The sequence below is a fragment of the Mauremys mutica genome, unplaced genomic scaffold (assembly GCF_020497125.1).
Source record: "Mauremys mutica isolate MM-2020 ecotype Southern unplaced genomic scaffold, ASM2049712v1 Super-Scaffold_100248, whole genome shotgun sequence".
NCBI lineage: Eukaryota > Metazoa > Chordata > Testudines > Geoemydidae > Mauremys > Mauremys mutica.
Window position 1 is genome coordinate 251,053 of NW_025423294.1, and position 16,472 is coordinate 267,524.

The following is a 16,472-nucleotide window of genomic DNA, read 5'->3' on the forward strand; positions in this document are numbered from 1 at the left end:
GGGTGGACCTGCCACAGTGGGAGCTGCAGAGCACTCCCCCCACCACCACACAAACACATACACACCACGCCCCTCCTGGTGTTGGGAGGGGAACAGGAGAAAGGACAAAAGAAGCAAGAGAAGAAGAGAAAGGAGGAAGGGAGGGATGGATGGAGGAAAAGGTGAAACGAAAAGGACAAACCCTAATGTCCCCAGTGATTCTAGGGGACAAAATTCCAGGTGCAGAATAAAATTCAGCCTCCTTAAGCTCATGTTTTCCATGCCTAGAATTCAACTGTCACCTGATGGATCAGACTGAACAGGTTTCAAACCTTGAGGAGGCTCTTACCTTCTAAACAGGGACATCTGTTTTCCAGTAAAATCAGGAAAAGGGAAGGAGAAAACTTGAAAGAGGCTCCTCCTGGCGCTCACGTACGTGAACCCGAATACTCTCTCAGTCCTCAAAGAGAGACCTGGAGAAGGAGACTTGCTGAGGCAAACCCACAGGGGTCTCTGAGGTTTCCCTGACCCCTCGCCCCTGTCCTGCCTGGCTGATGTCAGCATCTCTCTGTGAGGTCACCACCTCCCCACCACCTTTGACCAATAGTCTGAGGTCCTTCAAAAGGCCTTTGTGATGTCACTGCCACACCCCTCCCTTGCTGTGCTAATGTCCTGCCCCTGGCCAGGCACTTTGGAGGTTTGAGCTACTCCCTGTGGATCACCCCAATCAAGGAGCGTTCGTTCTAGGAAGCAAGCCGGCTAGACAGTAAAACATCAGATGCTGCTCCCAATGCTACACTCAGTTTTTCAGAAATGAGTCGACTTTATTGCCAGGAGAGACCATTAGAGCATCTAATCTGACCCCCTGCATATCACAGGCCTCCTGTATGACACAATAGCTACTTTTGGGACAAACACATTCCAGAAAGGCATCTAGTCTTCATTAAATGACCTCAAGAGATGGAGAATCCACCACTTTCCTTGGTAGCTTGTTCCTGTGGTGAATCATCCTCGCTGTTGAATATTTGTGCCTTAGTTGTAATATGAATTTGTCTCTTTTCACGTTCCAGCCATTGGGTCTTGTTCTGCCTTTCTCTGCTCGATTAAAGAGCCCTTTCATACCCAATATTTTCTCTCCATTAAGGCACTTCAGCACTTCAATGAAGTCACCTTTCAATCTTCTTTTGATAAGCTAAACAGGTTGAGCTCTTTCAATAGCTCACTAGAAGGCATTTTTCTCCAGCCCTCATAACATTTGGTGGCTCTTTGCTGCCCCAGCTCCAATTTCACAACATCTTTTTCAAATGAGGACACCAAAACTGGAGGCAGTATTCCAGTATCAATCTCACTGATGCCGTGTCACCTCCTGTGATATTATTGACATAATCTGTAACTATAGCTCACTGTTGCAACCACTCATATATTTGCAGCCAATATTGTAGAAAGATTGTCGTGTAAGGGGTCTATGGAGAGGTTCTGATTGGCTGATTATCTCTAGATGTGCATCTTTTTTTGTAGTTGATGTTATGAATATTGGCTCTATGCTGCCCGTATTTCAAACTTGTGCAATGCTTCCGGGGAACACCCCAGCCAGACAAGTTGGTGTCAGTTCTGCCTAGCCTGCTTGATGGCTCATTAAGGACCATGAGTTATACAACTGACCCACTGAGAGAAGGCAGATACTCCTTGTGACTCAGCAAGGTGTGCAGGAACCTGCCTATGGACAGAACTTTAAGGTTTTTTTTCTATGCCATGTGCTGGATAGAGTGTCCTTGCGACAAAGAAAGCAAAGACCACATGGCAAGAGACTATAAAAGGCTTATGCCTCGTCTCCATCTTGTCTTCAATCCTGCTTCATTCCTCTGGAGGGACTTTGCTACAAACTGAAGCTCTCTACAAAGGACTGAATGACCCATCCCAGCTGTGGCTGTACTCCAGAGACTTAATTTGAACCTGCAGTTTATTCCATCACTGCTTCAAGCCTGAACCAAGAACTTTGCCATTACTGTATGTGAAGGGTTCAAATCCATGTGCATTTTATATAACAACCTGGGACTGGAGGCCTAGCAAATCGTGATCAGCTAAGAGAAAGCTGGGATAAACAGACAGCCTTGCCTAGTAAGATAGGCCTGGTCAGCAAATTGCCAGGTGTTGGAGCTAAGAACTAAAGAATTGTGTCTTATTCAGAGTTGCAGATTGAACAAAGAATCCCTGTTCCTATTGTGTTAGTCTCCTCTGTAGGGAGACATTTTTCCCACAGATCCAACCTCGAGTTTATGAGAAGTTGTCACATGTCAGTATAAGATATGGCATCCTTCCACCTCCCTTCCCAGGGACCAATGCCTGCCTTAAGACACACAGAAAACAATCTTTATTGCCATATACTTTCATTGTTTCTTTGCTTTAACCCCTAGGAATGTACCTGTTGGACAATCAAAGCAGTTGCTCCATTCCTATGGACCCCAAATCAGAATTCAACATATATATTTTATACTACTAACATTTTATCAAAGTATTCTTTAAATGTTAACTTGCTAACTTAAGATCATGGGTGGAGACATTATGTAACCTGTTAACCATTGGCTACTGTGCTATCTTGTCTTGCTGCAAAACCTAAGCTGGGGTGAGGAACTGCCTACCCCGTCACTTTCCCCCGCCGATAGAAAACCTATATATTCTATTGTAATCAATTGACTGACAGTGCCTCTGAGCCTAATAAGCCAGGTGACACTCCACCAGTGCTGTGTGCAATAAACTCCTCTGCTTGACCTCTACACGGTGTGTGATTTACGTCCTTCAGAGAACAAAGAACGAGGTGGAGGCCAGGTGACCAGGTTGCCAGGGAAACAGAACAAAGGGACAAACAGAAGAGGGACAAAAGGGCCTGGCTGAGTTGGGCTGTTGGAAGCAAGGAGTCTACTGGTTTGGGGACTCAAGGGGAGAGCCCAGGCTCTGATGGACGTTGCTGAATTTTCCTGCTTCCTGTGCTAACACAGAACTTTCCCAGGCTGTATTCCAGACCACTAATAAACCTTCTGTTTTACAACGCTGGCTGAGAGTCACTGGTGATTGTGGAAGTTGGGGGTGCAGGACTCCTTGTGTGTGTGTGGAGGGGGTGTGTAGGGCTTTCCCAGGTGTCCTGCTAAGGTGACTCACTACAGGAAGCTCCTGGCATGGAACAGGGGGGCTGAAAGCTCCAAGGTCAGTCCCAGGAGGTGCTGAAGGCCAGGAGGTTTCCCCCAGTGACAGCGTCCCCTGGGCGGTGTCACACTGATGAGGGCTCTGCCTGGGTTTGGTTCAGAGCGGTTCCAGAGCACTGAGCCTGTGTCAGCCCCCCAGCATGTGACCTGCAGGCTCCACTCTGGCAAAGCTCCCTGTCCCTGGGCTTTGGCATCACTAGCCCCTGCTTAGTGACTAGGGGTCAGTTTAGGGGAGTGATTCCCAAAATGTGGGGCATGCCTCCTAGGGGGGCACAGAGGAATGTTCATGAGGGCACCTCAGGGCCCGAGCCAGCCCCCATGGAGGGCAGGGAGGGAGCACCACTCAGCCCCACTCTGCCCCAGCTCTTCGCCCACCCCACCCTCAGCCTGAGCCTGAGCCCCCGGCCCAGCCGCGACCCCCTTACCTGTGTCTGCACCCCTCTCCCCAGCAAGCCACAGCCCCACTCCCAGCCCTGGTTCTCGACCGCAGCTTCCGGGGGGCCTTAGCCATGGCTAAGAGGGCACAGTGTGAAAAGTTTGGGGACCACTGGTTTAGGGTGACGTCCTCAATTGCTTCTATGCAGTCCAATAAAAGCTATTCGTCACCAACCCACCCCCCCCCATCAGGACAGACTAGGTATGTTCTGCTGCCCTTCACTCATGCAGGAAGGATAACAACATTTCATTCCACTCAATCCTAAAGTGATTTGTAACCCGCCACCAGCCAAAACTGGTCATTTTGGGAAAGTGGCCCCATCATGCTGCATATCTAGGCAGACTAGATGTGTCTATGCAAACACGGTCTGTTGCTGAAGTCTTTCCCAGCTCCTCACTAGATGTGAGGGGGGAGCTCATTCAGCCCCTGCCTCCGCTTAGTACGTAAAAACTCCATGGTGTCCCTATCTCTGCTGGCCTTAGATTTCTCCTCCTGTCCCTTTTCTAGCAGCTCACATGAGGTAACTGAGTGGTTAAGAAGATGGGCTGCTAATCCATTATGCTCTGCACGCATGGGTTCAAATTGCATCCTCATATGCTACGTTTAGTTTTCACCTCTCCTTTATAGACAACCATCTCCCCCTTTGGTACAATGACAGATCAACCAATGTTGCTTCTTGCAAACAAAAACCTTCTCAGAAACTCAGACCTCCCTTGCTTTAAATTAAATGTCTAAATCTCAGATTTCTAAAAAAAATTTCTCTAGTGCTGTATTTCTTAGTTTTTATCTCAAAAGGTAACATCCTCATCCTCTCCCCCAAACACCCTGGGACCTGCCCAAATTATTAAAATACCCTCAACCCGAGCAAGGCCAGAGCAGTGAACCAGAGCTAGTGTCTAGGCCAAGCTGTTCTGAAGGAGGCAACTCAAACATTTTCTCCCTGCTTCCCTTGGCAAGGTCTGACTGAGAAAACAAAATTCCCCAAACTGAAAATTTTCTGCTGAAACACCCATACTAGTCTGTTTGGGGACTTTGATTTGAATGTATTATTATTATTCTCTTCTCATTTATCTCAGTTCAGTGTTTGTCCTCCAGATGTGTTTACAGGTATTGAGTTGTGGGGGAGAGAGGCTAATTCATAATGTCTCTACCCCCCTTTCATAGTTTCTTCCAACTTGCTAGGAAGCTCCTTTGCTATGATGTGACTCAAGCAGTGTCCATTGTCTCTGTGCTATCTCGGAGAAGCCTGCATTGTACACCGTTCCTGGGATAGTCCTCGGGAGTGTGGATCCCTTCAATGGGCCAGCAGCGAGTCTGGCGCCTCCCTTGTCACACCTGAAAGGCTGGTGGGGGGCATTTCCCAACCTCATAACATATCTCAGGGCTAGTCTACACTTACCGGGACGGTCGACGCGGCGAGTTCGACTGCTCGGAGTTCGAACTATCGCGTCTGATCTAGACGCGATAGTTCGAACCCCGGAAGCGCTAGTTCGAACTCCGGTACTCCACCGCGGCAGGAGGAGTTGCCGGAGTCGACCTTGGAGCCGCGGAGTTCGCTTCCGCGGCGTCTGGACGGTAAGTAAGTCGAACTAGGGTAGTTCGAATTCAGCTACGTTATTCACGTAGCTGAATTCGCGTACCCTAGTTCGACCCCCGAGCTTAGTGTAGACCAGGCCTTAGTAACACACACAGAGCAAAACTTCATAACTTCCCAACCAATACGAGCACACACAATCCAACACGATATTAATGTGCAACAGATCAAGACTTTTGAAATGATACCTCACCAGGCAGACTTTGTACAAACCATGTCATCATTATATGAGAGTGGTGAATATGGGGCTTGCAGGGTGCTGCTTTGAGCACAGCGTGCTACACCTGGGCTGACATTGCAGTGGAGACGTACCCTTAGAGTCCATCTCTCCTGGGATAAAGATGGCAGCATGGCTGGCCTGGGTCATCTGACTTGGGCTCATGGAGCTAAAGCTGTGGGGCTAAAAACTGTGGTGCAGATATTTGTGTTCACGCTGAAGCCTGGGTCCAGAAACCCTCACCCCTCGTGGGGCCTCAGAGGTTGAGCTCAAGCCCATTTGTCTGCATTGTAATTTTATAGTCTTGCAGCCCAAGCCCCATAAGCCTGAGTCAGCTGACCTGGGCTTTGAGACAGGTGCCCTGGGTGTTTTAATCACAGTGTAGACATAACATTAGGCTACGTCTCCAGTACAATGAAACACCCAGGGCTGGCCCATGTCATATTAATCAGGATCTTGCAGCTTGGTCTGGATAAAGTTGCAGTGTCCGTGTCTGGGCTCAGGCTCAGTACCCAGCTCTAGGAGCCCAGAAGGTTGGGAGGGAGTTTAGCAAGGGGAAATGGTAAAACCGCAGTGAAGTATTACCTTGGACTTATGGCATTTCTCCATTGGTCTGTCTGCTCTTAACTCCCAAACTTTCTGTAACTCTGTTATCAGTGCCTGTGAGTGTAATTTAAACCATAGGAACAGCCACACTGGGATAGACCATTGGTCCACCTAGCTCTGAATCTTGTCTTTTGACAGTAGCCAATGCCAGGTGCCCCAAAAGCCACTTCCTAAGACACCACTGGGAGTTGAACCCAGGGTCTCCTGTTTACTAAACAGGTGCTTTAACCAGCTACGCCATGGTGCCTGCTGTTATTAAAAGCATCCTGTCTGCCTACACCTGACTGTCTGCCAAACCCCACAGGGGCCTGACAAGCTTTGCTCGTGTTTGGATTCTGTAAAGCAGAGGAGCAGGTGAAGTTTTGCTCCCAAGGTGTGTGTGTAATTCTTTGGACAGGTCTATGCTCCAAAATTAGGTCAGTGTAACTACATTACTAGGGGTGTAAAAAATTTACACTCCCCCAAGAAATGCAGTTCTATCAACCCAGCCCCGGTGCAGACAGCACTGTGTCAACAGGAGGGCTTCTCCCATCAACAGAGCTCCGGGAGGGGTTTGGTTAGTGAAGACCCAGAGAACAGGTGGCCCATGACTCTTACATTTGGGGAGGCAGGGCATGAGCACTGGAAGCTCCCTAAGAGCTAGTCCGCCTCTTGCTCACTCCTCTCCTCCCCTGAGGCCTCCTTGCCTGCTGCTCGTGCCTCTACCCCTCTGCCCCAAGGTCTGCCCACCACCCACACCTCTCTGCCCCACCCCGAGACCTGCCCTGCCCACCACCCCCACCTCTCTGCCCCACCCCGAGACCTGCCCTGCCCACCACCCACACCTCTCTGCCCCTCCCCTGAGACCTGCCCTGCCCACCACCCACACCTCTCTGCCCCTCCCCTGAGACCTGCTCTGCCCACCACCCACACCTCTCTGCCCCTCCCCGAGACCTGCCCTGCCCACCACCCACACCTCTCTGCCCCTCCCCTGAGACCCGCCCTGCCCACCACCCACACCTCTCTGCCCCCTCCCCTGAGACCTACCCTGCCCACCACCCACACCTCTCTGTCCCTCCCCTGAGACCTGCCCTGCCCACCACCCGCACCTCTCTGCCCCTCCCCTGAGACCTGCTCAGCCCACCACCCACACCTCTCTGCCCCTCCCCTGAGACCCGCCCTGCCCACCACCCACACCTCTCTGCCCCTCCCCTGAGACCCGCCCTGCCCACCACCCACACCTCTCTGCCCCTCCTGTGACACCCATCCTGCCCACCACCCACACCTCTCTGCCCCTCCCCTGAGACCTGCTCTGCCTGCCACCCACACCTCTCTGCCCCTCCCCTGAGACCTGCCCTGCTCACCGCCCACACCTCTCTGCCCCTCCCCTGAGACCCGCCCTGCCCACCACCCACACCTCTCTGTCCCCTCCCTGAGACCTGCCCTGCCCACCACCCACACCTCTCTGCCCCTCCCCTGAGACCTGCCCTGCCCACCACCCCCACCTCTCTGCCCCTCCCCTGAGACCCGCCCTGCCCACCACCCACACCTCTCTGCCCCTCCCCTGAGACCCGCTCTGCCTGCCACCCACACCTCTCTGCCCCTCCCCTGAGACCTGCCCTGCCCACCACCCACACCTCTCTGCCCCTCCCCTGAGACCCGCCCTGCCCACCACCCACACCTCTCTGCCCCTCCCCTGAGACCTGCCCTGCCCACCACCCACACCTCTCTGTCCCCTCCCTGAGACCTGCCCTGCCCACCACCCACACCTCTCTGCCCCTCCCCTGAGACCTGCCCTGCCCACCACCCCCACCTCTCTGCCCCTCCCCTAAGACCCGCTCTGCCCACCACCTCACCTCTCTGCCCCTCCCCTGAGACCTGCCCTGCCCACCACCCCCACCTCTCTGCCCCTCCCCTGAGACCCACCCTGCCCAACGCCACAACCTCCGTGCCCCTCCCCGAGACCTGCCCTGCCCACCACCCACACCTCTCTGCCCCTCCCCTGAGACCTGCCCTGCCCACCACCCACACCTCTCTGCCCCTGCCCTGAGACCTGCTCTGCCCACCACCCACACCTCTCTGCCCCTCCTGAGACCTGCCCTGCCCACCACCCACACCTCTCTGCCCCTCCCCAGAGACCTGCCCTGCCCCCCACCCACACCTCTCTGCCCCTCCCGAGACCTGCTCTGCCCACCTCCCACACCTCTCTGCCCCTGCCCTGAGACCTGCCCTGCCCACCACCCACACCTCTCTGCCCCTCCCTGAGACCTGCCCTGCCCACCACCCACACCTCTCTGCCCCTCCCCGAGACCTGCTCAGCCCACCACCCACACCTCTCTGCCCCTCCCCCGAGACCTGCCCTGCCCACCACCCACACCTCTCTGCCCCTTCCCGAGACCTGCTCAGCCCACCACCCACACCTCTCTGCCTCTCCCCTGAGACCTGCTCTGCCCACCACCCACACCTCTCTGCCCCTCCCCTGAGACCTGCCCTGCCCACCACCCACACCTCTCTGCCCCTCCCCTGAGACCTGCTCTGCCCACCACCCCCACCTCTCTGCCCCTCCCCTGAGACCTGCCCTGCCCACCACCCACACCTCTCTGCCCCTCCCCTGAGACCTGCCCTGCCCACCACCCACACCTCTCTGCCCCTCCCCTGAGACCTGCCCTGCCCACCACCCACACCTCTCTGCCCCTCCCCTGAGACCTGCTCTGCCCACCACCCACACCTCTCTGCCCCTCCCCTGAGACCTGCCCTGCCCACCACCCACACCTCTCTGCCCCTCCCCTGAGACCCTCCCTGCCCACCGCCCCCACCTCTCTGCCCCTCCCCTGAGACCTGCTCTGCCCACCACCCACACCTCTCTGCCCCTCCCCTGATACCTGCTCTGCCCACCACCCACACCTCTCTGCCCCTCCCGTGACACTCATCCTGCCCAGCACCCACACCTCTCTGCCCCCTCCCCTGAGACCTACTCTGCCCACCACCCACACCTCTCTGCCCCACCCCTGAGACCTGCCCTGCCCACCACCCACACCTCTCTGCCCCTCGCCTGAGACCTGCCCTGCCCACCACCCACCTCTCTGCCGCTCCCCTGAGACCTGCTCTGCCCACCACCCACACCTCTCTGCCCCTCCCCTGAGACCCGCTCTGCCCACCACCCACACCTCTCTGCCCCCTCCCCTGAGACCTGCCCTGCCCCCCACCCACACCTCTTTGTCCCCTCCCGTGACACCCATCCTGCCTGCCACCCACAAGTCTCTGTCCCCTCCCCTGCCCAGCCCAGCCCAGCCCACCGCTTGCACCTCTCTTCTTCCTCCCTGAGACCCGCTGTGCCCAACTCTTTCTTCATGCTGCGTTGTTATTCCATGAAACATCAGGGATGGAATAAAAAGCTGAGTTTACTCCAGGGTGAGAAAAGAAAGGAGCCACCAACCCCCTGGCAAAGCTCAGTGCCTCAGAGAAAACCTGCCCCCTGCTATTGCAATCACTGATGTGCTGGGGATATGGCGGGAAAGGGACTGTCTGAATGAAGGCAGGATTAATCAAGGCAGGAAAGGGACAACAATCCTCAGCAACGTCATTAACCACAAACATATTCTCATCATACTCCAGCCAGAAGGGAAATGGGCAGGAATTCTTGCTGTTCAGCCATGGACACAAGCATAGCAGTGTGTGGGGTGTAGAAGCTGGTCTGGTTAAACAATTGGAAATGATCACTCAGTGAGATCAGAACTAGAGTGTAGTGAGAAAGCTGCATAAAGCAAGTAGTTGTGGCTGAGCGATTAAGGTGATAGATTAGAAATCCATTGGTGGCTCCTTGCTCGGGGTTGAGTCCTGCCAACTATGGAGGAACTTGCCATTCTTTAAATTTAACAATTTAGTTTCAGTGGCTGAGCATCCTTGGTGTCAACAGGAGCTAGGTCTTGTCTCACTCTCAGGTTGTGTCTACACAACAGAGTTATGCGGCTTTACTTAAAGCATTTTAATTAAACTGCTGTTGCGTATCCACACTATGCGGCTTGTGTCACCAGAGCACATCCACGCTAGCAACTCTTGGATCGCCACAGAGAGCAGTGCACTGTGGGTAGCTATCCCACTGTGCAACTGGCTGCAGGGTGCTTTGGGAAGGGTTTGCAATGTCTCATAGGCTGGTACAGCATCACATCCTTCTACATTGACAGCCGCTTTTCACCTGAAGTGTGTGTGATGGTGCAGAGACTCTGTGTGGGGAGAGGGAGTGTGTGTGTTAGAGAAGAGTGAGAGTGTCGGCGCTGTCTCTAAGTTCAGACAGCTGCTGGAAGCAACCAGTCCTGAGGCAGGGGGAGGGGGACAGCACCAATATCAGCCCCCGCTTCCCTCACTGGCTCAACACAGCACAGCAGTCTTTGTCAAACACACACATGCTGCTACCTGCCTGGCTTGGTGTCAGGGGTGCTGGCTCATGGGGGTTTAGAGGTCCATGGGCCGTAAGGCCCACCCCCCGCACTGTAAGGAAGCTTCCGCCCAGGGCCGGCTCCAGACCCCAGTGCGCCAAGCGCGCATGTGGGGCAGCATTTTAATGGGAGGGCGGCAGGCGGGTCCGGCGGACCTTCCGCAGTCATGCCTGTGGGAGATCCAACGGAGCCGCAGGACGACTGGACCTCCCGCAGGCATGACTGCGGCGGGTGCGCTGGTCCCGCGGCTCGTGTGGACCTCCCGCAGGCATAACTGTGGAAGCTCCACCGTAGGCGTGGGACCAGCGGCACATCTGCGGGAGGTCCCGCGGAGGCGCGGGACCGGCGCCCGGCGGCGTGAGCGGCGCAACGCGCCGCCCTGCTTGGGGCGGCAGAATTCGTAGAGCCGCCCCTGCTTCTGCCGCCTGCTCTGTGTTCGCAGTGCGGGAGAGAGCAATATCCACGGCGGTGATTTGCTCCTGGCTGCCGGAGCAGAGCAGCAGGCTCAGCTGTCAGAACTTCCCAGAGCGATGAAAGGGGAGGGGCCCATGGCTCTGTAGCAGGAATGCAGGGCAGGCGAGTTCATAGCAGGCATTGTGGGATACTGGAGGAGTCCAGTTATGGTGATATAATGAACAGCAGCGTCTACACTGACAATTTGTCACTTTAAGTTTGCTGCAAAAAGCTCTAGGCTTCTCGTTGAGATGATTTTATTTTGTCAGCAAAACAGGGCAGTTTTGTCGCCAGACGTGGCATTACAGTGTGTGCACCAGCCACAAGCTGCTGACCGAGGGAGCATCATGTGTTTTTCACACACCTGAGCAATATAATTCTGCTGAAATAACTTTGTAGTGCAGACCTGGACAAAGATTCACACACACACACACACACACACACACACACACACACACACACACACACACACACACACACACACACAGCTTGCAAGGAAAATGTCACCTGCTCCTCTGTTTTGAAGAATCCAAATGCAAGCAAAGCTTGTCAGGCCCCGGTGGGGATGGCAGGGAGTCAGGTTTGGGCAGACATGAGAGCTTAGACACAAGCAGGCACCATGGCTTAGCTGGCTAAAGCACCTGTTTTGTAAACAGGAGATCCTGGATTCAACTCCCAGTAGTGCCTTGTTGACTGGTTGTTGGGGCACCTGGTATTGGCTACTGTAAAAAGAAAAAATAAGAAGCTAGAGGGACCTGTGGTCTAGCCCAGGGTGGCTGGTTTTATGGTTTAAATAACACTCACAGGCACTGATAACAGAGTTACTGAAAGTTTGGGAGTTAGGAGCTGGTAGATGAGTGTTCTAAGCCCCTCGCAGATGACCCCCTCCCTCTGGGACGAGGCAGGTCTGGACTCTCACACCAAATGGCTCATTGTGGCTGCCAGAATCTGTGGGCAGCTCATTTAGTTTGCACCGAGGGTTGAGTCCTGCTTTGTGCACCGTGTATGACAATGAAAATCCTAAACCGCCCTTTGAAACAACGAAAGCAGCAGGACGTGTTATTGTCCCTGCCCCAAAGCACACAGACCAATGGAGAAATGCCGTTGAGTCCAGGGGAATACTCCACTGCCAATTTACCTTTTTTGCTTGCTAAACTCCCTCCCAACCTTGTGGGGTCCAGAGCCCGATATTGAGCTTGAGCGGAGATGTCTACACTGCAAATTTACCACCCCACAGCCCTTGCCTGGGAGCCTGCACTGGCACGGGGCAGCCGTGGGTGTTTCATTGTAGTGTGGACATAGCCTAGCATTATGTCTACACTGCCATTAACACACCCAAGTCACTATTCTCAAACCCTGGGTCAGTTGATTCAGGCTTGTAGGGCTTGTGCTGCAGGGTTATAAAATTACAGTGTAGACACTTGGGCTTCAGCCCAGCCTCCAAGACCCCACGAGGGGTGAGGGTCGCCGAGCCTGGGCTCCAGTCTGAGCCCCAGGAGCCCAAATCAGATCATCCAGGCCAGCCGGGCCACAGGGATTTTATCACAGTCTAGATGCCCTCTCAGGGTATGTCTACACTGCAGTGTAAGCCCAGGGTTAGCAGAAGTCATGTCAGCAGCCCCAACACATAAACATAAACCACAAGGGAAAGACCCCCCCCCCCAATAAGCTGGGCAGTGTCTTTCTCCCTACGGTTCGTAAGTCCAGCAACCAAAAGTCCTTTAACATGAGGCCCCCCCCTCTGCACCCCCCTCACAGCTGTTGTCCTTAGTCAGTGCAAGCCCAGAGGTGCCTCTGTAGAGTTCACCTGCCAGCCTGGGTGGAAAAGGGGGGAAATAAGGAGGCACCGTACTTACTATGGTGTTTAGGGACTCACTCATCCCGCCACAGCCCCCCTGTCCTAACGTTGGTCTGACACCTACATTTTAGTATTGGGACCCAGACCCCAGCCCACTTGGCTTTGGAACCCCTGTCCCCTGCCTAGCAAGTGCTATTGAATTGAGGGTGAGTCCCTCAATCGGGGTCTGCCAAGCACAGTTGTGCTGCCCTCAAGTCACACAGCAAGGAGAACAACCCTTTATTTCTCCTGCCCCTGTAACATGGAGACTGGGAATCCAACACCAGCCACAAGTGATCATTTCGGCAACCCAACCTATTTCCAACATACTGTAAAATCCACATGCAGACTCGTACATGAAACCTTGCAAGAAAATCTTCCTGAGGGGGTCTGAAGCACCTGCTGCTGGAGGGATTGAGGGAGCCGTGGGTTGGGATTGAGAAGCAGCATGAGGAGGGGGGCCTGTGGGTTGGGATTGAGGGGCACTGGGAATAGGAGGGGCCTGTGGGTTGGTATTGAGGGGCACTGGGAATAGGAGGGGGCTGTGGGTTGGGACAGAGGAGAAGGGTGAAGAGGAGCAGGCTCTGGTTGGGATTGAGGAGCAGTGAGCATAGGAGGGTCTGAGGGTTGGGTCTGAGGAGCACTGGGAAAAGAGGGGACATGGGTTTAGGCTGAAGAGCATCCTCGTTTGGGGATCCAGCAGGACAGGGGAAGGCAGCAGGTGATTGTAATTCCTTAGGGATATTCTGTGTGTGTGTGTGTGTGTGTGCAGGGAAGGAACATGCTATATGCCCAGAGGCCTTTATTCCTCCAGGCTGCAAGGACAGAGGGGCTGTCAGGAAGTTGCCCCTTCAATCCCCCCCACACAAAGGCCCTTCTGAGGAAAGGCAAAATCCTAGAGAGAAAAAGTAACATGAAAGAGGACTCCAGAAACACAGTTTAAGACCTTCCTGAGTAGTTTATCACCTGACCAGGGACTTGAACCCTGGACCCTCAGATTAAAAGTCTGACGCTCTACCAACTGAGCTAGCCAGGCTCACAAAGCAAAAGAGCAAGCTGGTGCAGAGGAGAAACTAGTCAAGAAAACAAGAGCGGGAAACAATACGGGAAACCTTCTGCTCTCTCTGGCCTGGTCAGGGGGCTGTGCCGATCAGGTGTCCGCATTAAGTTCGGCATCAATATGGTGATCCCTGGGAAGCTTGGGGTCCCCAGGTTGCCTAAGGAGGGGTCAACCAGCCCAGGTCGGAAACGGAGCAGGTCAAATCTCCCCTGCTGATCAGTAGTGGGATCGCACCTGTGAATAGCCCCTGCAGCGTAGCCTGGGCAAGACAGTGAGACACGGTCTCTTTTTAGACACCTCCCCTCCCCCGCAGAGACTGTATGGGGGGATGGGAGCTCCCATTGTGGGGATCCTGAACTGGTGGGATGGAGGCACCATGTACCAGGGATCCCGAAACACAGAACAGGGACACCCACACACCAGGTATCTTGCAGCAAGAGCTGCGGTCTTGATTTACAAACTGCAAGTGATGGGGAAATTACCACCTCCCTTGCGGAGCTTGTTCCACTAGATAATTAGCCTCACGGTTAAAAAATGGTCATTTCCAGGTGGGATTTTCTGACATCGACTGCAAGCCAATGGGGTCGTGTTCAATCTTTGTCTGGTGAATTAAAGAACCCTTTAAATCACATATTCCCCCCCTCTGGGAATTTGTAAAACGTATTTAAAACAGTGATTAAATCGCCTCTTAACCTCCAGTCAATGAAATCAATTGAGCTTCTTCAGTCTCTCGCTGGAGACATTTTCCTTGTTTTTAAAGGCAAAAATCCTGATCTTTCCAATGGGAGCTGCTGCTTCAATGTTCAGTTTGGGGAGGGATTTGGCTGCACTCAGAGATCTGCCCGCGGGTTACAATCTGCGATCCGAAGGGTCGAACGCAAACAGCGTTTAGATAGGACCATCAGTGCCGCCCCCGTGTGGCCAAAGATTAGAACTGACCAGCAGAGTTTACAGCTGGAGCCTGGGACGCTCCTGAACAAACTGGGCCCAAAGCCTCTCGCGTGGGACCCTCGCTGTGCAGCAGGAGGCTGAGGGAAGCTGATTGTCAGGGCTCAGGGCAGCTCCCTGCCATGCTGAGCCGGTGTCTGTGCTAAGCTCGGCATCAATCAGGTGATTCTGGGCAGTTCGGGGTCCCCGGGCTCCCACAGGAGGGTGAAGCAGGTCACCCCTGGAGCAGGTTAAAGCTGCAGGGTGACAGTGGGGTTGCTGCCCCTGTGAACAGCTGCTGTAGCACCGCCTGGGCAGGACAGGGAGAGCCAGTTATACCCCCCCCAGCCTGTATCGGGGGATGGGAGCACTCACACCCTGGGGACCCACCCACCAGAGATCTGCTGGGGGGAGAGTGGCACCCACACACCCAGGATCTTGTAGGGGAGACAAGGGCATCCACACTCCGGGATCCTCTGCAGAGGGACGGACACCCACACATCCAGGATTCTGTATGGGGGGCAGAGGTACCCGGACACCTGGGCGGGGGAAGGGGGCACCGAAACAGCCGGGATCTTACCTGGCAGGACAGCGGCGCCTGCAGCTCGACATGAGACGGGGGCGGGGGGAGCAGGAGCATTTCCCAGTTCCAGGCTGTCCCCGTATGGCCAAGGCACAGAGCTCACAAGCAGAGTTTAAAGTTCCAGCTGCCAGATCGCAAAACAAGCCGGGCTCCATGGCTGGTGCCTGTGATCCCAGCGCCTGGGGAGGCTGAGGCCGGTGCATTGCTTGAGCTCAGGAGTTGGGGGCTGTGCCAATCGGGTGTCCACACTAAATTTGGCATCAATGTGGTGATCCTGGGGAAGCTTGGGGTCCCCAGGTTGCCTAAGGAGGGGTGAACCGGCCCAGGTCAGAAACGGAGCAGGTCAAATCTCCCGTGCTGATCAGTAGTGGGATCGCACCTGTGAATAGCCCCTGCAGCGCAGCCTGGGTGAGACACGGTCTCTTTTTAGACACCCCCCTCCCCCGCAGAGCCTGGGTGGGGGGATGGGAGCACCCACACGCTGGGGATTCTGACTTGGGGGGAGGTACCCCCCCCTGCCACACAGATCTTGAAAAGGGGAACAGAGACACCCACACACCACAGAGCCTGGATGGGGGCAGGGGAACCACACACGGGAGCTAGTTCATGGGGTGCGGGACACACCCATATGCTCCATTGCACCATTCTTAATGAGAAGAATGGGGGCATCCGCACAACACGGATCCTTAATGGGCGGGAGGACACCCACACACTCCACTATTAACCAGGAGGGACAGGGGCACCAGACACCCTCAGTAGTGTGGAGAACACCCACATCCACCGGATCCCTCATGGGGGGTAAGACAGAGGGGATTGTAATAGGGCCCAGCGCACCCACGCACCAGGGATTGTTAAGGGTTGAAGGGACAGGGACACCCACACACACTGAGATCACGTCCTTGGAGGAACGCAAACCCTCCACAGAAGGACCTGGTCTGTTCCATGATGGCAGCCCAGCCTGGGTGAGTCAAAGTCTCCTTTTATACAGGCACGCCCCAGAGATCCTGACTAGGGGGAGAGAGACACCCACCCACCAGAGATCCTTAATGGTCTAGGGTGCACCCACACACCAGGGATTCTTATGGGTGGGAGGAATGGAGACAGCCAGACACACTGAGATCACTTCCTCCCAGGAACCTGGGCCAGACAGGGAGACACAGTCCCC

General features: G+C 54.7%; 2 non-coding genes across 2 annotated transcripts; both read right to left on the minus strand.

Annotated features, from left to right (window-relative positions):
* Window positions 1–6,205: 6,205 nt before the first annotated feature.
* TRNAT-AGU lies at window positions 6,206–6,279 on the minus strand. Its single transcript has one exon. It is a non-coding gene; the product is annotated as a tRNA-Thr (tRNA).
* A 7,421-nt stretch (window positions 6,280–13,700) lies between these two features.
* TRNAK-UUU lies at window positions 13,701–13,773 on the minus strand. The gene has a single exon. It is a non-coding gene; the product is annotated as a tRNA-Lys (tRNA).
* Between the last annotated feature and the right edge of the window lie 2,699 nt (window positions 13,774–16,472).